This window comes from Neopelma chrysocephalum, unplaced genomic scaffold (assembly GCF_003984885.1).
Source record: "Neopelma chrysocephalum unplaced genomic scaffold, ASM398488v2 Primary Assembly neopelma1_59, whole genome shotgun sequence".
Lineage (NCBI taxonomy): Eukaryota > Metazoa > Chordata > Aves > Passeriformes > Pipridae > Neopelma > Neopelma chrysocephalum.
In genome coordinates, this window is record NW_020897714.1 from 21178514 (window position 1) to 21205552 (window position 27039).

The 27039-nt window shown below is 41.6% G+C and overlaps 1 protein-coding gene across 5 annotated transcripts in view; it reads right to left on the reverse strand.

Moving 5' to 3' along the window:
* The window catches only part of BTBD11 (BTB domain containing 11), a 183213-nt gene that overhangs the window by 85224 nt on the left and 70950 nt on the right, over positions 1–27039 (reverse strand). The window lies entirely within an intron of this gene.

Sequence of the window (27039 nt, forward strand, 5' to 3'; positions counted from 1 at the left end):
AAAATCATTGTCACGCTAAAAAACAGAACTTATTTACAAGAGCAAACACTGCATTACTATCCTTGAGTAACTGATGCATTGGTCCAGCTTGGAGAGCAAGCTCTGCTCCCCTCCTAAGGTCTGGGAACAGTCAGCTATGGCTATGTTCTTCACAATGGCTATTCATCTTCCCAGTCCCTCTGGGACACACACAGATGGAGACCCAGGCAATGGAACTCTACGTCTTTATGATGATTAAATTTCATCTTATCTCCAAATGCGTGATATGCAACAATTACCTTAGAAAAGAAGTCAGAGTAGGAAATATGTATTTTCCATTAGTTTTTACTACTCTTTTCTTTTAAGCACAGACAAGAGATTATGCCCTTACAGGCCAAGAAGACTTTGCAAAATACATTAAGGAAGAGGTACGTATTTAGTGTTTTTCTTCAAGGGAACAACTTGCTTAATTTCCCAGCTCAGTAAATATACAACATCTAACTCTACTGACCAATAATTCTGCCAATAGGTCCAGGGCAGAATAGCTACCTTAACCTGTTTATCTCAGTTATGAAACAGCCCCACAAACATCCCTGCCTTGGAGCACTGAAAGACCAGGCAATTCACCTGAGAGGAGACGCTTCTCAGACATCTTGTTAGCTTCACCAAACCACCCTGGATTCCCTCCTCACATCTATCTCTTCCCTGCAAACAGTTCAGTCTACAAGCTGTATTTGCAGCACAGACCTAAAAACACCCATTCTGGGAGGAGAGAGGTGACATAGGTTCAGCAAGCCTATTCAAAAGAAAAAGCGGGGTATACACTGGGAAAACCAAGACCAAAAGTCTTGTCAACCATGGCCATGAGACAGCAACCTAAACCAGGATCATCCTCTGCACACAGCAGCAGCGCCAGAACAAAGTTCCTGATAGTCTGTTAGAACACTGGAGACAGAGGAGCGGGAACAGATGTAATTCCCAGCCCTGGCTCTGGTCCCAGGGTTGTAACAACCCCATGCATGTGTAGAAGGTCATGAGCGAGTAACACGACTCAGGAGGAAAAGCCCTGGAGAGAAAGAGCAGGACATCTGACACAGCAAAAGGGAGGGAAGAATTTAAAGTAGAAAGGTAAGGAATGAAAAGCAACAACAGCTTATCAAACAAGCTCTTCAAATTCTCCTGCCATCACTCAGTGGCTGACTCACATAAACACTTGGCGCACTGATCAACATTTCTATTCCACGGATGTACAGATCTCCAGAAGTACAAACACCTGGATTTAAAATGCAGGATTGCCTGCATATTTTAGTAAGTACTCTCTCGGAAATATTTCTCAATTTTTTTAGGTTATTCTTTATAATTTTAATGGATAGAAATTAAGACAAAATTGGAAGAGCCTTCCCTGCAGAAAACAGATGTGAAAATGATCTAATATTCTAAGAGATTTCTAAAAACAAAAAAATAGAGCACAAACAGCTTTATGGCATCTTTAAAATATGAATTGGATAATTTTCCTGCAAAAACACACCTTAAGTGTGGGGGAAAAAAATCCTGTTTATTATAATTTTACAAATAAAATCTAAATTGTTTAAAATCCTAATATGTACAGAAAATATTTCTCCAAGTGATTTATGCAGTGGGATATAGACATTTTATTCTCTATTTTATCTATGACTCTGTTCCCACAGCCAGGCCTTTTCCTTACAAACAGCCCTGATGATTAATTACTCTGTTCTTTGGCGAGGGGAGCATATTCTTAGGTTCTTGGATGGAAAAGCGCAAATGAAATGCAAAATGTGCCATTGTTAGAAAACGTAACAAATTCTAGGATGTGTCATGCCAAAGGGTTTCACTTGGGTTGGAGATTAGCAAAGACACACAATAGCCAAACATCTGATACTTACATGCCAGCTTCAAAACTATAATTGACCACAGTCAGTGACCAGTGGGGTGATGGAAGATTTGTTTATAACTTATAATTTTGCTGGATCAAATCTGTTTCCGTAAGTATAGAGAAAGGGAATTCTATGGCTTGGGCATGCAACTCTGCCAATCTTATAGCTTCAACTGTTTTCCCCCCAAAATATTAAAGTGAATAAAATGCCTTTTTAGAAGAAAAAACCACTCTCTTTTTATCAGTGTTTGATGTAAAGTTAAAATTTTGTGATGAAAGGCTACAGCAGGGAAGAAGAGAGCATGCCAAACTGAGGAGGGAGGTGAAAAAATAAACATTTTGTGATTATAAATATCTTTTTAATAGATAGAAACATCTAAAAAGCTTTCACTGGTTTGGCTACAGTTCAGCTTCCTTATTTTAATTCTCTGCCAATTGGTGTTAATTCACTTGCTTTTTCAGCCATATTGTGTTGAACTTGAAAAACAGGTGAGGACCTCAAGTTTCCAGTTGCCCAAAAACCAGGACTTTCCCCCACTTCCTTTTCTTGCTGTCAACTGCCGATGCTACCTGTCATTCCACACCAAAGACTTCTGTGCAGCGTCTTCAGAAATGAACAGAAGTACCTGTCTTTTCTCTCAACTTGGCACTGTTACATGTCCTTCCTTTCTGCATGGTTACTGAACCCTGTGTGCTTCTTTGCACATTATTTTATCCCTCTTCTTCCCTCTGATTCACTAGAGTGGAAATTAAGAAGTCAGTTGTTGCCTGATGAATACAGGGCCAGATTCCTTCAGTATGTCCCTGGCTGCTCTGCACCACCCAGCAACGTACAGAAGCCATATGTCGCACCTCCGACTGCTGCGAACCACTGGAGCACGGCAAGGCAGTCAAAGCACTCAAGTGTATTTGGATTTCGTCACTTCTTTTGGTGCTCCCCCTTGCCTGTACCCTCCTTGGGGCATGGATCTGCCTAGGACTTGATTTCAAGGAGACATATCCAGAATGGGCCATACCCAAAATTGTTTTATTTACTTAGCTCTTGGCCTCAGAATACCCTGCAATCTGTAGGTAAAAGACTGAAGAGAAATGCATACATTTTAAAATCAGCAGGATGCCAAAAAAAAAAAAACTGACAAGCTCCTAATGCTCCCCCTCCCAAATCTCTAGAGAAAAAACAACATCACAGAGAAAATCCGATGCACAATTAATACACTCTACATTTTTCCTGCTCTCTGGGCTCAGCTGAAACACAAGCCAGAGCTCAGTCCCTAAGGACCTAAAAATCCCAAACCAGAGAAGTATGGCACAAAACAAAAAAGTGAAGACTTGAAAGTACCCAGACTTATAAAAGAAGCAGTTATTTTAAACCTTCAAGCAAACTCATCCAAAGACTGGAGTACCTCATAACTCTTTTCCAGTTTTCCCGTGCACATTCCCACCTCTTTGGGTTTGGTTGATGCACCACCCTCCATTGCAAAGCAGATTGTGGCACAGAAATACATGCCTTCCTGCATACTCCTTTCAGAGACTGTCGTAGAGCTGCCTAATGCTGTCCTTGCAGCATGACAGAAGTGTGTGTGCATCACACAAATATCCCAAATTCAGTGTCCAGCAGCAGTCTCAGCAGAGGTCCTCAGTGCCTCCCCAGCAAAACAGCCTGAACGACCTGATAGTCAAGAGCAACTCCAACACCAGACACAGCAGGTGCCGTGTGACTCTTACAGTTTTTCTGGGCAGGAGAAATATGGGTTGTGTAGCCCAAATCTCACCTAAATACAGAGGAATCGTTAAAAATAACTAAGCTTTCTCCACTGTTCCTCAATTTAGACAGATACCTGCACTTATTTACATACCAGCTGTTGCCAAACATTTGATTCCTGAAGTGCTGGCATTTATGATGCCCATACTCCAGGACCAGCAGACTTCACTTTCTCTCAGACATAGGCTGCTGGCTTTCCATGGACCACATATTGCTCCTGGCACTGCACAGCTATTTGTATCATGCAAAGGCAGATCAAAGGGCAAACCAGCAAAAAATAAGACAAGGAGTTGTTTGTATACTACCATGAATGACTACACAATGTGCAAAGCAATAAAACAGCAAGGCTTTTTATTTGGGATAGGTAATAAAGTATGAGGCAATGCTGTATTGCATGCTCAAACATCCTGCAGATAAAGTGACAGAACATGGCAAACAAGAAGTTTGCACTGCCTACATTCATGGGTCTGCAACACCTAATGTTATCCACATTTTAAATTCCTTGCCTCTTCCCTTCTCCTTTACTATTCAAATCCCATGGACTAGGCAAAACAAAATTCCAATGACATTAAATTAATAAAAATGCCCACTGAACAATGTGATTCAGATGATCCATGGTTGAGGCATCTAGCAGAAACCCAACACAAATGTGTTTGCTTTGACTAAAACTTTAAGTGCTGTGAACATTATAAAATATTTCTTGCACATTTCACCATTCATTCCTTTGGAAAGAGTGCCAGACTTCTTTATATCAATTTAGAGTGTAGACAAAAGCATGAAGGCTTTGCTGCTTTCGTTATTTTTCTTTAATTGTCCTATTGTAAAGAGAAAATAATTCAAGTTATCTTTGACCTCCCTCTTTATCTATCTATTACATCTTAAACAAATGTATATATCTGGAAAACAGTTTATACTCCCACTCCAAGAAGCCCTACTAAGAATTTATAGAACTTAAGTGTGCAGGACAGATTATACATATAATAGATGTATATTATACATAATATACATATACGGATATATATAGTAGATTGATACAGATATATAGATATATACAGATATATAGATATATATAGCAGATACATAGCAAATTGCTATAGAAAACGAGCCTGAAAATGGTAGTTAAACCTGATCTGTCCCCAGTACATGGTGTTGCATGTTATACTGCTCAAGTAAATGCCAACCTTACCTAGGAGGATTACCTTTAGGAGTAGGAAATCCCCTCAGTCATCATATTTTTTTTATTTTTTACACAGGAACATCAGACTAGAAAATCTTTAGTCTCCTGCTCTCATAAATAACCATGTGAAGTTCAAGAGCTCACAAAACATCCAATCAAAAAAAAAACCCCTTTTCTTCCACGAGGTCATGTAGCGAAATACTTCCCAACATTAGGGAGCATTCTTGAGATTTACAACAGAAAGGCCTATGGGAAAAAAAATAAAGGGTCAAAAGCATTGCCAGCTGCCTTTGCTACAGCAAAGCACTTAACTAGGTGCAAGTCCCACATGGTTGGTATTCCGATATGCAGAAAAACTCTCCTGACCCCATATTTTGTGATTGTGGCAACCATGAATATGTGAGGATAATGTAACATGCAGATACACAGCAGATTTTGTGGGACAGTATGGGATCACCAGCACCATGAGCTCAACATGCTGGCTCCAATGCACAGGAGCTGGTGAACCTAAAGGGATGCAAACTACTATGTCGAGGCTCCAACTTGGAAAGAAACCCTACATTCTCCATTTCTTAAAACAACCTGCACCATCATCCCTGGGCTCAGCCTGTCAACTTGACTGGCAAGGCAGATGGAAAACATCTTGAATTCTCCTTACAGAAATGAGACTAAAGGGAAAATTTTAAAGCTAATCATATCAGCCAGTGCTTTCAGTTAAGGGAAGCTCTGGAAAGCATTCAAGGCAAGGAGCACAAAGTGTCTTCTTTCCACACATTCCAACCCAGTTAAATAACAGGGAGTGGCACTGCATGGAGAAAATGCAAAGCACTTGGGAAAGCCAGGTGGTGAGGTAAAGCTTCCAGAATTGCAGTCCAAACAAGGAAGGGTGGAACAAGAACAGGAATCAGACACAAGAGACTAAAGGGACACTACTTTGTATGTCTTTAACACCTACTACCCAAAGACATTAATAGGCATTACCAGATTTGCACTTTGCCTCAAGACATTGGCGTTATGCAGATAAGGTAATATTCACGTTTAATTTGTAGATAAAGTGAAAGTAAAGCATTAAAGAGTTTACTAATTAATTCAAGGTGAAATAAGAAATGTTAGAGAAAACGAGGAAAAGACCATAAGGCCTCTAGCTATGCATTTTAACCACAAGAGATCACCCTTTCTCTCCTGGAAAAAATCAGTAGAAGAGCAAATGAATAATACTTAAAAATTAAAGAACTGAGAGCCGAACTAAATCATCCAAAGCAAAGAGCACCTCTATGAGATATGAGAGCAGATGCTACAGGAAGACGAGATAATAGAATTATATTACAACATGTGACTGTGATATCTTTTCTTGTAACCAAGTTTCTTAACACAACATATTCTACTTAACTGGGACATCCTCCTTATTAGGATCCTTCCAAAGGCAATAGTTTTTGCCTAATGATAATGAGTGGCAATCACTGCTGCTTAAAATGGCATACAAGTAACAACAATTCAAGTAAATTAGGATATATTCTGCTAGCACCAAGCAGTTAAATGGTGCACAACCAAGTGGAACACAGGATGGATTTGATTGTTTAGGCTATATATTACAAAACAGAAAAGAATCAAGACTATTAGATCGCCCTAAACATGGAAACTGAGCTCCCAAATCACCAACTACAGCTTTACTCTTATTTTTCTTAGGATATAGAGAAAACAAAGTCTTAGTCCTGACAAAATTAATTGCTAAACTTCAAAATCCTCAAAACCACCACAAAAATAAACTACAAAAACAGTGAACATGAAGCAAGACACTCCTCAAGCAAAAGAAAAAATGGAGATCCATCTCCTCATGCTCATCCCCAGGTCTCTCCCAGTTCCCTTAAGTGGTCTTTGTGATACTGCCATCGGGCAAGCAGCAAAAGATGCTGCTTTCCAGAGTGCACCTGTGGGCTGGACAAACAACACACTGTGATGGCACAGCAAGCTGCAGCTGATGCAAGAGCTGTATTCCCCTCCTGTTCCCCAGTGAGGGGACTGATGTGCACTCTACGCCTTCACCTACCTGTGATTTTCACCACCGCTCTCCCTGTTGGCCACGAAGAAACATTTTATCAACTTCACAATAGGAAAAGTGCACAACAGCACACTCTGCTCAGTCACGCTGTTCCACTGTCACAATGACCATAAAACTTTCAGTGAGAGTTGTGATTTTTTTGGCAGAGAGATGTTAGAGCTGACGCAGTGCATTTATTTCATGTCGAGTACCCATCATCTTGAGATTACCCTGATCTAAGCTATGCTGCCCTGGAACTAGCAATGTGTCTGAGAAAGGCTTTCTATCACTCTTTGATAGGAGGCATCCAGACACAAAAAATAAAATTTAAAAATGCCATATCATCTTCCTTCTCTGCTACACGCAATTAAATATAACACACGCAGCCCCTAGTGTCTTGACCCAAGAAGAAGTTGAGAGGTCATGGGGAATCTGCTGGAAGAAAAGAGCATGACGAATATGTTGGCAGTACCAGCAAGTGAGAAAGCTCAGACAAATCTGGATTTGACGGTACCCAGTCTAACCGTGAGATGCCCTCTTGCAGCAAGACAGAAGACACATACTCAAGGAGGAAAGGATATGCTCTGGTATAAACATGGACTCTGAGCATGCACAAGAGTACTAACTCACGCAAAAACGGGTTTGGTTAAAAACAAGCACAATTCCCTGTTAGACAGAGTTCGAAGAAGGTCTACACCTTTGAGTCACCAAAAATGACTAAGAATGTGTTAATGAGTTTTATTTTATGGAAGAAGACCTGTCAGCTGATAGCAGCAGAACAAGAGGATTCGGTGATTCACAGTTTAATATGCTTTCCCAGAGTCTGTAATTTCCTATATTCGTTACCGTCAGCCCCCTGAAGTGCCCAGCCATGACAGAAGACTCCCGTTCAGCAGCTGTGACGTGGGCACGGCCCGAAAGCCCAGCGGTGCTGATCCGGCATCTCTCCTAACCCAGTCCAGTCTCCTCCAGTACTCGATACACAAAACAGCAGCAGCTAATTAGACGCTCTCGTATATGAGCAGTGAGCTTCTTGTAACAATACTGGTTTGGACTTCTTGAGAAGAGAGATTGAGTGTTAAATTGCAAATGAGTAACCCCACGCAAGAACGTAATTCCCCCGTTTTTGCGAGACCTACAATCCAAACAGGCTCCTGTTCCCGGTACTGCAGCTATAGTAAAGCAGTGCAAAATGCCTGATCCAAAAGAGCATATTTTCCGTTGCTCTCTCTGTGTGTCACCATTCCTTTGGCATAGGCACCATGCATCAGATGCTTCTGAGGGTCAGATACATCATCTCAAAACCACTGATGCGCTTCCATTTCTGAGCAGTTGCACCGATACTAAACAATACACTTAGCAAGAATATTTTGAATGCCCTAAAAAACACCTCCTCCATTTGCTTCCATATTTGCAAAGATTAGTATGCTTTTTACAGGAGAAGGAATTGCTTGCCAAAAATTCCTCCTTTCACTTTGGAACACCGTCAGTGTATACAAAACTGCATGAATAATACACGGCAAAGCAGATGCCCCGTGCTGAGACTGAGCACGGGGCATTCCCAGTGTAGTTACCAATGGCACCCTTCACATTTCACAAGTGGAAGCAGCTGGGAACTGGATGGAGGGGAGTATGACAGGGAGCCTGTGGTCTGTGGAGCACTCACTGCCTTGCACTTGGGAGCCAGTTACGCATGCAAAAGCTTACAAAAACCATACCTGCAGGAGTAAGGATGGTTTGCAAGTCAAACTGCTGAAACAACTGACCATACAAGGGTGAGTGACCGGCTGATGGGAGAATGATACCCATTTCTGCAGGGCTGAGTGCTTGCTGTTTGCTTTGTAAGTTACCTTCCATGAATGCCAAAACCTTGGACTCTGGTCCAGGCAATGCTACCATAGTACCAAAAAGCAGCTAAAATCTCACCACCCTTCAATTTCAAACAACTAAACTATCAGCCCCAGAGGTTTCTGGCAAGGTATTAAGGTATGTCTTTTAGTAAAATTAATATAAAACAAATAAAATTAGTTAGTCTGCAGTCAGCAGAGCATTAAAGCCAAAAGCACAGGACACGTAGGCACTGCAATGAAACCCCTGAGCCAATGGATACATATGGATGAAATTGCACCGCTGCTGCACGTTGCCATGCTTCAGCAGGACAATGCAGGCAGCTCTGGCAGAACTCTTACTGATTTAGTAAAAGTCAGGATTTTAGCCCCCCAAGGAGTAACTTTTGGGTAAATTGGAGCATTCGGAGACCACAGTAAAGGTTAATCAGGATTTCCTTTCAACTGCTTGAACAGATGAATATCAGATTAGCCACTCCACCCTCACCATGAAAGCCCGTGGTTAATGACAGTAAAGAATGATAAGATGGTTTAGAAACACTATTTAGCTGCTATTTACTGGCTTTAGGGCAGTATCCCATAACTACGAGAATTTACTACGCTCCCTCCCACCCTGCTAAGGATGGCACTACACAAACTGATTATCACAGCAGGATAAAAACCACCTGCTCATGAAGTATATGGCAATCTCCTGAACTGTCTACTACCCCACAGCAGGACATGCCCCACAGCCTCCTCTATCTCTCACAGTCAGGTCTGGTACCTCACTTGGGGTATCCCTAGCAGGCGAGATGTCCTCACCTGCAAACACCTGAGTTCATCAGGGGTTGATAGCTGTGACCTGCATGGGACCAAGGTACCCATCTCTCACTCTCAAGTAAAGGAGTAACCTTCTGCCTTCAGCATGTGCTTCAATGCGTTTTTGCCACATATTTAAAGCCAAATATTCACCTAAAAATTTCACTGACTGGAAATCCTGGATGCCAGCCAGATGACAGTCCTTTCTAAAAAGTAACCTTTACGTTCTTCCAGAATTTTACTTGGCTCACTAAGTAGAAATGGCCTGTTAATTGCACGTATTTCACCATTCAGACCTTTGATATTGACACCTACAACAATAAATCAGTTCTGACCAGCAAAGGTTAACCTATATACATATATATATGGCAAAATCATTACAGACAATGAAAATAATTTACAAGAAGAGAGGTTAGACTATACTGCTAGCACACATTTATGATCACTTGACCTACAGATTGGCTGGCTGAACCCATTTCAAATAATTCAGGTTTTATTGAATTGGATGAACTGATGGACACACTCTTCCCCACCCAGCTACAACATAAACTAACTCTGTTCATGTGACTGAGCTCATTACATAGCTACCAGTTTGTCTGAAAAAAGATTTAAAAATTATTTCACAGAGGTTTAATACTTCTTTTTATCCATGCAGAATATGCATTTGTACATTTTGAATTTTATATAAAGATCACAGTTAATTCCTAAAGTATTTCATACATTTTTTTAAAATTATGCCTTCTATTACTTTTCCCAGACAGAAATGGCTGCACATTTATTCTCAGAGTGGTTAAAGGTCAAACCTAGTTTTCTTTTTTGCATAATCTGAAGATTTGAACCTCTACATTATTAATCTCCACTATTTCACCTAGGACACTCACAGATCAACAAACACCAAAAACCCTGCAGTAAAGGAATATGATCATTTCTATGTCAGACCCTTCTCCAGTGCACTGAACAGACAGTAGTTAATGAATAAACACGCTTGCTATTTTATCTTTGTGGTTCAGTGTGGTTTTCGGCATGACTTTGACATGACCACATCTTATCCATCCTCTGCTTTGAATAAATTCTATTCCCTGTGGGCTTACATCTTCCCACTGGTGCCCTTGTAGGGACTGAGACAAATCCTCAGCAATGCCTCAGCTGCCCTGTGGAGCTGCTTCACCTCAAAGCACAGCTTCACCAAATACTCAAGCACCAAAACTAGGCTGAGGAACAAACCACAGACTACTTTTGCCCCCACAGCCTTGGTCTTAGAAACAGCTGAGACAACTCTGCTGAAATTTAAAAAAAAAAAAGAAAGTGTTTTAAAATCATTTGAGGGGAACTGACTGCCCTAGAAAAACCTGAATACTGCTGGCACATATCAGAAGCAACTGAAATCAGGGATGTATAATGATCATCAGCAGGTAGCCGTAACTGCCTCGCCAGCTACATCTCATCTGATTTTATTTAGCCTTATCTCTTTTAAGCAGATTGAAAGAAACCAAATGGTATTTGGAAACTTCCTGACAGGGCTTCAGTGGGTCGGCATTATATAACAGATTAGCTGACTAAGCAGCAATATTTGCAATGAAGGACACAGAAATTGAATATAAATCTTCAAAATTCATTTAAGTCAAAAGCCTAGAGAGGAAAGATCCCCAAATAATAAACCAGTACAAACTCCATTTTCCCAACAGTCAACAAACTCCATTTCCTTCACTCAGGTACAGTCCCCAAACAGATGCCTGTTCATGGCATCCCTCATCTTGCTTGCATATAGACATTCACTTCATTTTTCATCATCTAGGCTCATGACAGCTACCTGCTCTCAGCATCCCTGGGACTCATTCCTGAGCATCTTCTCTAGGGCTACAACAGACATATGCAACAAACCAAACCCATGGTTCAGCCTGGAAGCCATTGCTTCCAGAAGGTGGTTACAGCTCCTAAACTAACTCAAGTTATACCTATTCCAATCACATTTTCTATGAATAAATGTTACAAAATGCTCCCTGCTTTAGATTTCTTAATATTAACAATTATATGAACCATAGGGAGTACAAGAGAATTATGAAGTTCATAATATTTGGAAAAGACATAGATTCAATGAAAACTACTATTTTGCAGCATAAAAACACACCACGGAATTTAATTGCAATGCACAACACTACAAGAACTACAAGCAAGTTTTCATTGCCTCAGCTGCATGTCATGAGGAAAAGGAACAAAAATGGACTAAATTTCGAGTTCAAAAAGAAAATAAATTTGTAATTAATTATTTTAATTCTATTCCAGTGAAAAGGCAGAACTCTGCAATTTAAATAGTTTGTAGATTTGTGGCCTCCAGCCATGAGCAGACAACACATTACCATTGACCCTGGTCACAGGGACTGCTTACAGCAGGTCAAGAATGATCTATGAGCTTCATTAACACATTTAAATAGAGTTCATATATATAGATATATAGAGAGAGAAGTATATATATATATGCACGCGCACACACATACAATGTGAAATTAAAGCATGCATTTGTATACACCCGACTTCCCAGAGAGTACCCTCTGTTGGAAAATTGTCACTTATTTTGCGCTCATTTGCCCAGAAATATGTAATCAAGGAAGTAATTCTTCCTGCTAAGAGTTGGAATAGGTGCTAGACTTGGTTGTGCAGCAAGATACCCGCAGGGCCACCTCCACACAGAGACCCCTTTTGGTGGATACTTAGTGGAGCCAACAGACAACATGCAAAAAAACGAGTTACAATGCCTGTCCCCTGTTTATCTGTGCTTTCATTTCATCTCCAAAGTTAACAGGCAATAGGATCTAACTCTTCCCCTAAAAGCACCTGGTTCTGAGAGGGGGCTAAGCCACAGTACAGTGCTTGGGAGGTTGCCACACAGGCATCTGACAGCCTCTCAACATAGTGCACAGAGCACCAACTCATCAGCAAGAAAATACTGCACTAAATAAATCAGGGCAATTTCTCTTAATTCTGTAGTCTTTTACGCTAAGTTTTAAAGCACTCAGAGACAAAAATATAGTGCCTAACTAGTCTATGCCCAGGCAAAGATAAACTGTTCATTTAAACTGGAAACTATCATTTTGTCTTGAACCATTACAGATATAAGTTACATAGATGCCACATGTGAAAGACATGTCACACGTGGGTCATCTTTTCTGATGTGAGGTTTGCATAATGAAGAAAGACAGCTCTTTTGGCCAAATTCTTTACATTAATCATGTCTCTAGGTGACTAGCAATGGATTTAGTGAACACTCAAAATGCTTTATTGTGTAAGAAAGTTGCTTCTTACTCTGGCAGATGTAGAAGCAACCTCGCTCCTCCCCACATCCGCCAGTGGAGAGGTATGGTACTGTAACAGTAATATTCCAAAATATGCAGGTCACCATGAACATGGCTGCAGTGGGCAAAGCCTTCAGTATGAGAACTGAAACACCACATTTAATTAAGAGGAATTTTGACAAAAAAGGCGAGCATCTTTTATTTGTCTATGTGGAATTGTTATTCTTGGTATTTTCAGAACACACGAAAGCAATGAAACTTTATCATTTCATATATCTGAGTTCCCGCCTCAGACAGTTTCATCTTTGTTCAGTACTCAGATGGTATTCTTTGCCCATTAAACTTATCTAGGGAGTTTGACATGTTACTATTTGGTTTCTGAAATCAATTGCGTGTGTACATGCCACCCATTCTGACTCATCATATGTTCTCTTGCCACCTCTGCTTAAACAGCCACTATTTGCAACTTTGAATTCAAAACAAACTTTAGTGTCAACAGACAAAAAAAGCCTCCAACTCTAATGATTTAAAGTGATGAGTGTAACAATCTCAGCAAAAGCAATGACAATGTGACAATTTGAAAGCCATCTACACCAGTTCTCAAAATTACAAACATTGGGAATACAGGTTTTAGCCTACATTCAACCTCATAAAGATTAAAAATTCTACCAGTTCATATTTAAAGATCCCTAAGTAACCTGGACTTTTCCTTGATCATGATGGGTACAACTGGAAATTTTGAGACAAGTTTTTCTTCTTCAGAGAGAGCTGGAAAGAGGAACTGGAAACTATCCTTTGGTTTTGGTTATTAATTGCTCATAAGGCTGCCACTTGCAAATTCCAACCACTGGAGTTCTTAAGCAAAAAAAATGTTTCAGAAGGGATCTGACTCAGAAAGGACAAGTCCAGCAGCATGGTTTTCCCCAGCATGCTCTGAGAAGGGAACAAGACGCAGATGTAGACACCAACTGCCCTGAACTGATTTCTCAGCATCCACAGCCCTGATCTTCACAATCTGAAAAATACATTCTGAAGTCTGCACATCATGGCATGACTGATACACACAATGCTTGCAACTCTCAGGAGAAAAAGAGTAAAATATTTTTATGGTGACTTCAGAATCACAGGAAATATGCAAAATGAAGCAACAGCTTTTATGTGCCGTGAAAGTATGATTAAAATGTCCTTAGGCACAAGAACTCAAGAGTCAGCACAGACCAATATGATGTAGACAAGAGAGATAAGGAGCTCGTGAACTGTAGTTTACTGATACGACATACAAGATTAATGCGAGCAGCAATAGAGAAGGAAAACAATAAAAATATAAATGATGGAAAATAATCCTTACACTAAGCCACTCTGCATGTTTTTGGGGAATGAACTGACAGCTGAGTGTGCGATAACATTCATGTGATCTACCATCCTCTTAGCTTTTACGAGTTAATAGCAACAGCCTGGTGTGTCTGGCAGCACCACGTAAAGTATCTGTTGAAACAAACATCAGTTTGCACTTTATTTTAACCGTACAGCAAACCTTGGTTTGGGCGCTTCAAAAGCTGATTGACCAAGAAATTACTCTGAAGTAAAGCAAAGAGAGACATTCAAAATACGTAATACTACAGCAGAGACAGATTACGCATCTTGGGGGCATTTAGAACACACAAATCTTATCTGGATGAAGACAACATTCAGGACAACAACCAAGACAATGTTTTGTCCAAAGACAAGAAAAATATTAACAGAGATGTAGTACATCCAGCTCTGGGGTCCTCAGTACAGGAAAGACATGGACATGTTGAAACAGAGCCAGATGAGGTCACGAAGATGATTGGAGAGCTGAAGCTCCTCTCCTATGAAGACAGAGAGAAAGTTCAGTTGTGCAGTCTGGAGAAGAGAGGGGTCTGGTGAGACAAGGGGGAATGATTTTAAACTGAAGGGGGGTTGATTTAGGTTAGATATAAGGATAAAAATTTTTTTACAACGAGAGGTAAAACACCAGCACAGGCTGACCAGAGAGGTGGTGGATGTCCCATTCCTGGAAACATTCAGGGTCAGGTTGGATGGAGGTTTGAGCAACCTGATTGAGTTGAAAATGTCTCTGCTTATTACAGAGGGATTGGACTACACGGCCTTTTAAGGTCCCTTCCAATCCATGATCCTAGACTAGGTGGAAACAAACACATTTTTGTCACCTCTCAGCTGGACAAGGGCAGTTCATCTACTGACCATAAAGTCTCCAGGGCCCGCCAAGCCCCAGCTTGTGCAGCACATCATCTCAGCCACACAAGCTCTGGCAAGCACTTAAGCAACCACACTTCCCCATGAATTAACAACCCCATGGTGCAAGATACTTGACTAATAACAAGTAATTGTTTCACTAATATCCTGTTTTGGTATTGAATGTAGATTCCCGTGGTACACACTGGAAAAGCTGCTGCTAAGCTGAGCAGACTGGGGAGGTTTGGATGTGGAAGGTGACTCCATAGGCATGCAAACTGCCTGCTGTGCTGGGACTTGGCTGGTGGCAAACACCAATGAGTTGGCTGCCCGTGGAAACCTGTTACAGGGACACCTCCCCAACGGTACGTGCTGCTGTTGTGCATATGCCAACACACGTTCTTTATTCAATTCCCTCCACTGGTTTATCTTGGCTGCTGACCAAATCTCCACATGCCGTAGCCTACAGCCGGGAATCTGTGAGGGCAGTTGGGGAACAGCATGGAGATTGATGACACAGTCGCACCACTGCCAGTCCAAGAACAGGGAAACCAGCACCGCTGCTGAGCGGGGCTGGCTCCTCACCACTTCAGGAGGGCTCTGCAGCAACTGCAGCCTGTGAGAACAGAACAACGTGCTCCGTCCCGCTGAGGGACGTACGTGACATCTGTAGGTGCTGTGTGGTTTGCAGGCTGTGGCTGCAGCAGGCACGGAAATGGGCTCGGTTTTCGCTCGTGTAGCTGTGCGTGTGGGTGAGCATCCTCTGGCTTTGAAGAGCCATCAGTGCAAACCAGCCCTGTGCCGGCAGGAGTTTGTAAAGCACATTGATGGGTTTGCTTTATCACCACAAACTAAATGCTACAGCAAATGACTCCCATAAAATGAGATACATTGCTGTAATAAAGGAAACAATATTTACCAAGATACTTAGAACTCTTATTTTCAATATATATCTTCAAAGCCATTAACTAATATTAGAGCGTTAATTTTCCTCAGGCCTCCATGACTCCAGTGGGTACGGTTAGACCTCTCTCAGTTTACACAATTAAGGTGCAATGCTTGAACAGGAGCAGAGGTATCAGTACCTGCAACGAAACCACAGCTCAGAGGTCTTAATCCACCAGCCTAAATGCCCTTCTCTATAAGAAGTAGAAGAGCTGGCAGCAGGACAGAGCTGAGTGTGAGGCAGTCCCTGGGCAAAGGCAGCAAGACAAGGCCCACCTCCACAACTACTGGGAGCCCACAGCATGCACCCAATGAGCATTTAACACACAGAAGGTTCATTCAACGCTCTGGCTTGACGCCACGCGAAGTGGCTTCACCCTGGCGTACATACGTTGCAACCGGGGGCACTGTCCCTTATTTACACCACAGTTGGTTCCAAATCAGCCCTAACTATGAGCCCAAAACACTTATAGTGATGAAGAATGAGAACTATCCAGAGCAGCATACTGCACAGGAGCACTGGGGTGGGAAGAGGAGCTTTGCTCCCACAGGGAACATGCTCTTTGGCCAGGTCCAATGACCTTCTACAGTGAGCACAAGGCCCCACAGCACCCCTCCAAAATGAGCTGGGAGATGGACTCCCACCTCCAGTCACAGCCTGCCACGGATGCCTGCCTGGCCTCCGAAAAGACCAATGCATACCCCTGTTTATCCCTCAGTAAAAGCAGTGATGCCACGGAAGCTTGTTTCAGTGACATTTGGAAAGCAACTTGAGAAGCACTATGCCACATAAACAGCTCCCTCAGTGGGTTTGTCAACAAATTAGTTCTCAAAAGAAACACTGAAACTGGAAAATGGGAGCTTCTTCATGGTGGCTTACTTAAACAGGAGCAGAGGACTTGGCCTTGGTAGCACAAGGTAGCACACTCTGCTCCTCAGGGACATTTCAAAGACAACTTGGCTATCCAGAGGTGAAAATGAAGTGCTCTTAAAAAAAATGCTCCCCTCACCCAACACTGTGACTTTAATAAATCCAGATGTCTAATATTTCAATTCTTTAAACTGTGCCTTGTTAAAAAAAAAAAAAAAAGGAAGGCAAGTACAAAAGCACACTTTATATTCATTAAAGAGTTCACCAAACTGCACAGCTTATCCGGGAGAGTTAAAGGAAGGGGGGGGAACCCCCAAAACCAAAGTACAGACATTTCAAATCAGACAGAGCAAATATTGAAGGGCAGTGAAACGTTATGAAGTAGCTGAGTAGAACTGTTTAACAGTATTAAAGATACTTTAAAACATTTCATTACTGGGAAATCCAAATGTCAAAAAGCCCCCAAATTGGCTTAAAAATAAATAAATTTTTATGAGTAAAACTGGAGTTCTTTTATTTGCTGCTTTATTTCCACAGCTTTCAATACACGCTCTGCTCTAGTCATGTTGTCAAACTTATCTCTTCAAACGAGAAAAACAGAAATTACATTCTCCTGCATGTCAGTGGAAAAGTTCTCAAGAAAACCCAGGCTCCCAGGAGCTGCAGCTTTAGGAAAACCATCAAACAGACAGAGACCTTTACTGACCACATCAGACATGGTTTTTAACTGCATCCTCACTGGTATCTCAGCCATTCAGTCTGAGATTTTTAGTAGCACCTTTCATAGATTTAGAGGCACTAAATCTATCAAAGTCTTCTGCTCTTCTTTCATCTTTTTTGGGGGGAAAAAAAGAAAAAAAAAGTTAAAGAAGAAGAACAAAGAAAAGCTTGAGGCCTCTGCCAGTGAAAGAGAAGACAGTGAAAATAATTCAGCACTACCAAAAGGCATCTGTATTGACAGAGATTATAGAAATATGAAAATATAATTCATGCAACAGTCTCAAGACAAGAGATCATTTTTTGCAAGATATTCCATGACTTCACCATCATTTCTTAAATCACTCCAACACTTTGAGCTTTATGGGTATGAACACAGAGAGATCCCTGCAGGTCTGGGGACAGAGGCAGAACCACAGGGGCTGTGGGTCAAGTGCTGGAGCACAGTCTCACCACCCCTCACCACCAGAGCTGGCTAGTGGGACCGGCGAGCCCAAGTGCTTTGCAGAACCACCTATCTAGGTCACACTTCGAATGCAAACATGCCACAAGGAACGTAATAGACATTAATGACTGCGTAAAACATGGTGATTTTAAATTTAATACGCAGCACTGCAATTTCAAAATTTGGGCTTGGATGTCACAGCATTTCCTTGGTTTCAGCTTTTGCTAAAAATGTAAACGCATCACCGTCTCATTCTTAAGAGAAGTTTAATAAAACCACCACGAGACAGCGATAAATGACTTTAACCCAACCACTGATTTAGCAGAATATTCTTAACCAGATGAAGCCCACAGGAAACAGGTTTCAGACAAGGCAAAACACATACTGATTTTATCATCAGCACAATAAAGATCAGACGTGGCGGGACTTTTTTATTGTCAGCTCATCTAGGTTTTGGTTTTTCAAAATTCTACCATAAAAATCATGTACAAGTTCTCCATCATTACAGTGAAAATGACAGTAACACCAACAAAGTCACTGAGCTGACCACTGAGCAAAACACTCAGGAAAATCCAGTCCCTTTTCTCCTTTTTTTGATAGAACTAGAACTCCTCAGCAACTTGCTAATCACTCACTTCCTAAATCCCAACGGGAAGCAGCAGATGCAAAGGGAGCCGTTCAGAAGATGTGCAGACCCTCCAAACAAGACCTCACAGTAGAACACACTTATCTCTGCAAAGCCTTTGTTTAACCACCCCAGCTGAAAACACATGCAGAAGGACAAGCATTTACAAGTAATTTAACCTAAAATTCATCTGGGGTTTGTTAGATTTTGCTGGAAACAACATTTGGCAGCCATGCCCAGTCTCAGTGACAGGTACTCCCAATAACACGAAAAGCTGGCAAGATTTTCCATGGCAAGCTTTAATGCAGTTTGCTGGTAATTTTTTTTCAAAAATGCTTTTCTCTGTCATTTCATGTAAACTTTATATCAAATTTTGTAAACTTTTATTTAGTTAACTCAAGGAACTCATTTTATAAAAAACATGAAAGAAATACATCCGTGATAAGCTGAAAGAGGAAGAGAGTGAACAATTTGACCTGAAAGCCCATGTGTTGACCAGATTTGCACTGTAAGGCTAATCACTGAAGAAAGCACCGAATGGCAAAATTCACTCATCATAAACTTCAGAGATTTCAAGAACACACTTGACAGACTCCATCACCATTCACTCTGGAACATCTTGAAGTGTTAGGCTTGCCAACAAAAATAATTACATCATCAAGCCTTTATACCAAGCTACAGCTTGAATACTTAAAAGTAACTGCAGATTTAAGTACGGGGTTCAACACAAAGGCTGGTGTCAGATCAGCAAGAAATCACGCACTTGCGGAGCTGGGCACTGCAATCGACTGCATTAGGAAAACAAACATAAATGGAACAATATATGGTTTAACAACTGCCCCCTTAAAAATCCATCAGCCATTGCTGATGTCCCCAAGTCTTCCAAGGGTATCCTACTCAAAATGCAAGACCAATGAAGGCCAACAGTTGGATTCAACGCTGGAGGACAATGAGGTTAGCAGACTCCTGCAGAGAAAAAAACGTAATTAAAACACAACTTCCATCTTAGAAGAAATGATGCAGTTTATACAGTAATTGGCTGTAATTCACAGTCAACTGGAATAATTTCACCAACTGAAAAGAGGGTTTTTGTGCTCAGCATCTTAAATAGGATTCACTAATTAAAAAAATTATCTACGGCTCAAACTCTTGAAGACTACAAGTCTTCAATTCAAAATGTTATTCCTGCCTTGATATACAGGCAAGAAAGCTGTAAATCTGTGAACGGTACAGACAGACCAATGACGTTAGGAGCAAAAAAACCTGCGTAGAGTATAAAATGAATTGATAAGAGATAGAAGGATTTACTCCAAGGCTGTCTCTTATCTGTAGAGTTTCTCAGAAAAGAGCATAGAAACGTTTTGCAAGTGAGGTAGGAATTAAGCAGAAGACAACAGGGGGGTGAGAGGGAGAACCCTGGAAGGAGTGGAAATTACACTGGAAGTTCTGCAAGCACAGGTGGCTTTTCAGAGTAGTTCCTCCTGATCTTCAGCTACACAAGCAGATAGAAAGCTGCATCATTAGATCCTGGCCACAGAAATACAGACACCAAAAAGCTGTAATTTTGCTTGTGTAATGGAATCTACCCTTGGGGCTTTTTGCTGGTCAGGCTTTGTCAGCTGACAGCCCCACCAGCAGGACTTGGCAGCACCAAAACAGCTTCGGCCCTGCCCTACACCTTGTCCCCAGCAATCACAGGCAGCCACTGCGCCATCGCACGTGCGAAAATACAGCCCCATCTTCCACCTCTGGAAACACTGCTCATAAAAAAAACTGCCCACAATCAAGCACCCGGAGGAATAGCAATAATTCTGTCCCCTCATATAACTGATCTTGGCTCAACCAAAGGTTATACAGAGCTACGCTACAAATTTTGGGATACTTAAAAGTCATGAGACACCAACTAGAAAGGAGATGTGATGTGAAGGGATTCCTTCTTTTCTGTTCTTACAATTTTTATGTTTCTATAAATATTTTACATACACATATCATCTGCCTTTATTGTAAGGTTGTAAAATATAAAGGCTAACTTTAAAAAATGAGTGAATTTTTAAAGCAGTGTACATCCCCCTATACAGCAAAGGCAGTCTACACCTTATAATACACTGCATCTACTAACAATCCACTAGTGTTTAAGTGACCAGTGTGAGCATGACCTGGACTAAAATTAAACTTCACAGCCCACTATTACATGGCTGACAAAAACTGCACATATTGTAACGTATGCACTAAATACAAATCAAAGAATCCTAAAAACTCAAAAAAAGACACACACATGCAGGAAAACAATTGTACTCATCAATATATAGGTAATAAACTACAGAAACAAATTAATACTTTTCGTTGATAATTCAAAAACTCATACTCCACACACAGCTCCATCAGAAAACATAATTTTTTGCAACAACATACTTAACTGTATGCCCAAACCACACCAAAGGAAAATTAAAGTCACAAAGTCATGTATTCTAAAATTAGGAACTGCCAGATTAAATTTACTACTGTAATCATAATTTTGTTCTCTTGTGCATGCACACTGCCACACGGTTTTATTCCACTACCAGTTTTCTGGGGGTTGGGTTTGGTTTTGATTCAGGGGTTTTTTTGGGGTGGTTTTTTTGTGGTTTGTTTGTTTCCCCCCCCCCCCCCAAGCTAAGAGAGATCTGCAAAAACTACCAGAAAGTTGGAAGGAAAACTGAAATAACAGGAGACTACAGTCATTAGTCCATCATTCTAGAGAAAAACAATAACAAAGAAAGAAAAAGAAACCCAAACACCTGCTGTGTTTCCTTGTCCTCCTGTCACTGAGATGGATGGCTTCACATCGAAGTGTTTCCCATGTACAGTCAGCCCCCTTTTCTCTGGCTGAACATCTACAGAGCGGTACCTTCTCCTGGGACAAACTCCCCTCCCCATATTTTCCATCTGTAACAGGTAATATTCCAGGGACTCTGGAAACACACGACAAATCTGCTTTTGTGAAATATTGCTCTGCAATGCCAGAGTTTTTGTTCACTTTTTTTTTCCCTGTTCAACTATAGGACAGTCAAACACCCAGTACAACCCAAAAAAGGAAGCATCTGAAACTGTATCTCACACTTTATTTGCTCAGCTTTAAAACGATAACCCCTCATTAGAGGAACACCTCATTAAATAGCCCATCTGGGTCATTGTGCAAGTTCTCTGCTCTAACAGGCAGCACAAAACCCTGGAGAATTCAGGGACGGTTGATGTCCAAGAGCTTTTTCTTTGCTGCACTGAGTAAAGATTTGTCTGCCGTCTCTAAGGACCCTGACAGCAAGAGGTTGGGAGCCTTCGGTTTGTTCTCTCCATCATTAAATCTCCAAGGGAAAGCACTATCTTTCACTATCACCATCATTAGCACTTCCTGGTGACTATGAATTCGGTTCCTTGAATCACATGACACAGTTCTCCTGCTAAAATCCTCTGAAGGAGCTTGCTGACTCCTTCTAATCCCAGGTAAAAATGTTTGCGTTAATACAAGTTATTTAAGAGGACCTTCACAAAGCACAGAGAGCACAAGTTTCAAGGACGAGGGTCACCAACAGAACAGGGTGATGAGCATTACAGCACTGCTGTGGTTATTTTTTAACACCTGAAGAACCACCTGTGGGTCCATACATCCCAAATCTTGTGTTTGAGGTCAGAAGCAGGGTGACTGAATCTAGACTGGTGTTTGTGTCCTTAGTGGCAATTCTTCAGTCATTTAACGATCCTCTCTGACCTTCCCATACGATCAATGGCACAACTTCACCTTGCTGAAACAACTAACGAACAAAAATCTGAGAAGGTGCAAGACAAGAAAACAGAATGTCCTAATGGCATTTCTTTTCCTGAATGCCACCAATGCAGAACACAGGGCCCCACTTGTAGTTCCAAAGGCAATAGACATTAAACTGACCTTCTGATCACCTTCCACGTATTTCCATGTGTAGTTGCAAGCTCAGGAACTCTCAACTAAATACCAAAAACAGACCAAGTGAACATTTAAGGCTTCATAACCTTTAGAAGGTAAATGCTTCCAGACCAAAAAGTGCTTCCACTACAGTAGACCTCTATGGATGTATTTAGAGCATGTATGTAGTAAACAAACAGCCTAAATATCAGAAAAACTGTTGACTGAACTCCTGGAATACAGAGGAATTTCTGGAGTCCAGTTTCCTGGCAGAACAGCAGCTGAATGCTGCTGCTATTCTGGCACACATGCATCAGGACATCAAAAAAGCCAAAACTGACACCAACAGCTTTGAAAGTAGGAATAAAACAACACCTTGCTTAACTAGGCAAGGAAGCATAACTTAAAACTCCAGCTTGAGATTAAAAGCATCTTAATAAAGCAGCACAGACATATGAAAAAGCAAAATGTTTTAAACCTTAGAAAGCACCTCTTTGAAAGCTCTTTGTTTTCTAGAAGATGTACTTTGACCCTCATCTTTTACGACACCTTACTTTCTTTTGCTGTTTTCTATTTGATTCAGAGAGAACAAAAGGAACATGAGTGGCTCAGCCTTGGAGAGAATTACCTACATCACTGGTCTTTTTGCACCTCAACAGCATGCAAGAGCGAACACCCCAGATGTTTGCCATCCCTCCCTCCGGCTGAGAGCACGGTTCATCCTCTCCAGGCTCCAGCTGCGTCCCCAACAGCCCAACCGCACCAGTCTGTCTCCATCTGGCTCCTGGATGGAGATGGAGTCACCCAGCCGTGCAAATGGCCAGTCTCTGCAGCTCGCAGGGGCTGGGGGGCGGGCAGGCCAGCCAGGCGAGCGACAGCTTTGCAGGGGGTGGGCATTTTTGGCAAGGTGCTGTGAAAACACCAGGGCAGCTGGCACAGGGAAAGGACTTCTGCTGATGGCTTGACCCTCACAGTAGGTAGCCACCATGCTGGCTGTGACTGCCTGCATTCACGGGTCCGAGGTCATTTTCTCCCGACCGCATGTGGCATCGACACCAGGGGAGCAGCTGGCCCCTGGCGGTACCTGAGCTTCACGAGATATCCAGAAGTGCAAAATGTTGCAAGGCAGGCCAAATCCTCCAAGTTGAGTGGTGTTTTCCTCAGCTCACAGAAGACTGAGGAGGCCATTCATTAGCTTTGTAATCTGCAAAGGCAAAATACTGCTGAGCATTCACATTAGCAGGAAGTCTAATGAGAGTAAATGCTGGGAGCGTGCCTCAAGAAAACCAATTTCTTCTCTTAATTTGGACAAGGTGAACCTGACAAGAAGATACTGCAGTTATACTTACTCTGTCATACATACACACTAAGGGCAGATGGAGGCTGCTAGCTTTAAACTTGAGGCTGCTACTTTTACAGGGAGTCCACTCCAGGAGACCTCACTCATTTTCCAGCAGATTAGGTTTATTCATCCCTCAGAAGAAGGTCAGGGAAAGTGAAATATACTACAAGGCACATCCCACACCAGACACACTCCTAGAGCAGGTGAGCAATGGAGGCATCTTCCTAGTACACAGCTTACAGTAATGAGCTTTTCCTAACACTCAGATTATCTCAATCAACCAGGGAACAATTTTACACTTCCGCCTCTCTTTTAGCCCCTTGTACACCCAAAACAAAATAATTACCATGACAACAGAGATAATTTGCCTTTATATCTGCACTTATGCGAGGGGCTTCTACAGGCACAAGTAACACAAAGGTAACAGAGGTACAGCCAGAGGTAACACAAAGTTTAAGCATCTGGTAATTCTAGCAGAAAAGTACAGCTGACACAGAACTAGGCAACAGTGGTGCAGGGTTTTGAGGAACATGGTCCTGAATGCCTAAACACTACCTGTCACAGGTATTTCCATCATCCTTTGTTTCTTCTTCATGTATAGAAAAGCAACTAAAATTATCAGGAAACCTGCTTTCCATGCAAACACAAAGCAGATTCACTTAATGAAGAATGGCTTTAGGTGTAGACAGGGACTCTATTCTAAACATGAATAAACCCTAAACTTCCAAAATTAACCTCAGGAGGAGCACACAGGCTTCCACTCTGAAAACACATGCATATGTATATCTTTGCTTAATTGAACTGTTATTCATACACATAGATGTTTGCAGAGCTGGGGCCTCTATCTCTTTGTATTCAAGTTGCTTGACAAGTAAAATGCAAATGAGGTAATGTGCTGCAAATGCAAATTATGTATTATTGATAAAAAGTTTCCATTCAGCACGAAGGATATAAAGAGAAAATAGTGAGGCCTACACTGAAAGAGAGTGAGAAAATTACAGATTATTTTTAATCTTTTACATTTTCTATTTATTATTCCTCAAAATGGAGCACCTCGCCTTGTTTGCCAACTTCAGACTGCAGAGAGATGCTGAGACACTATTCTGCCTATCAGGATGTGGTTTTCACTACATAATATTAAAAAATTCCCACAGAAGGCACCAAAATGGGGCGATGGTAAAGAGGTGAGACAGCCAGGAGAGACTGCTGTGCTCAAAAGCTCTGTTGTGTTTGGCCACATATTTTTCTCATTTGTTTAGTCTGAAATTCCTCCTTCAGTGACTCTGGATTTGTTACTTTTTCAGAAGGCATCGGGAACATCTGGACTCCATATGGCTCACACCTACTCCATGCCAAATGAAGCTATATTCTGTTTTCTGAACCCTTTATTTCTCCCAGCACTGCCACCAACGGGGTTTTAAATATCTCCACAATGGACTACAACATAACCTCAGAATCACTCAGGTTGTTGACACAAATTCCATGGCGGTGCATTAACTGTGCCTGGGTTAGCCAGCATGTTTTGCCTTGTCTTCTTCATTTTTCTCAAGATTATGATAATACAAAGGAACATATACTGAGAAGGCAGTTCAGCAGTTTATGTCACCTGCACTCAAGGAAGCTGCTCGACCAAGATAAAGGAGGGACACAGCTCATTGTGATGGTCCTTGTACAAGGAATTACACATCTGGATAAAGTTAAATTTTTCCTTTGGTATTTTAATTTTCCAGCTCTTGATGGAGCTACCTTGAGTTTTCTTCCAAGAGGATAATGATTTTTTGAAACTCAAATACTGAAGAAAATGGCATAACCTTTTAAAAGTACTTCCCCCTCCCTTGGCTAAAAAAAGAAGAAACAGAGACCTTTTTTGCCCCCTCCCTGCTAAACATTTTTGCATTGCAGCACCTCCCACAGGTCTCTCTCATATCCACCAATACGGGAAATGCAGCCACTGGAGTGGTAATAGGCTGAACTGAGGTAAACCAATCAAACTCACTGATGCAGAGGTTACACCACCTTGCTCCTTGATAGAGGGTTGTTTTGTTATTCCTTGCTCTCCAGGAGGGATACAGAGACCCAGAAACACTCCACTAACTATTTGGATAGTGTTCCAAATCCAAATGGGCCTTAAAATATTGTCTCTGTTCTAGAATAATTGGCAATATGTATTTTTTCTGCTGTACACCAGGTTGATTCGGATGTATTAATCTCAGCAAGAATAACTGGCAATCTGTATTTTTTCCTGCTGTACACAGGTTTGATTCAGAGGTGTTAATCTCATCAAAGAACTCATTCAGGTTCTTTATCCTCAAGGAAATATCAAGCCCTGGATCCCAACAACTACTACAATGCATCTGTCAGTATTAGACACTATATGCTTTTCCCTGAGCCATTACATTTTGCTTTCTCATTAAAAAAGATCATCTCAGTATTCAGGCACTAACCTGAAATGGGAAAGACTGGGGTCCACTTCTACCAACTCAAGGGGCCCGGGACAAGGCAGCTGTGGGAATGTCCAATCTCCAGTCTTCTCCCACCCCATATCTGCCCACAAGATACTGGGCTTTTACAGAAAGGGGTTAGTCTTTCTCAATGCAAAAAATGTACCTACTGTAATGCAACCAGCAGCAGAACCTTCTCAATAACATTATAATAAAATCAGTGATAGTCACACTAGCACCAAGGTTCAGCTGGTATATGGGCTACTGTCAGTGTTATTGGTGGGACACTGGAACAGGTTGCCCAGAGAAGCTGTGGATGTCCCATCCCTGGAAGTGTTCAAGGCCAGGTTGGATGGGGCACTGAGCAACCTGGTCTAGTGGAAGGTGTCCCTGCCCATGGCAGGGGGTTGGAATGAGATTATCTGTAAGGTCCCTTCCAACCCAAACCATTCTATGATTCCCCAGGTACAAGTCAAAATCACAGCTCTTTATACCAGCATCCTGGACACTGATGGTTCAAGCAAATACCACCTGTGCTCCAGGTGTGACTATGCTAAGGCAAACCTTGATCTTCACAAATCTCCCTCTGCCACTAACGACATAATTGCACCTTGCTTTTCTTCCAGACCAAGCACCTTCAGTGCTATTAACCTCCTTGCTGATTAAGGATAACAGCACTTAAAGAGGTGTTTGCACACAAGACTATATATTAATAGCAAGTTGTCTACACAGACA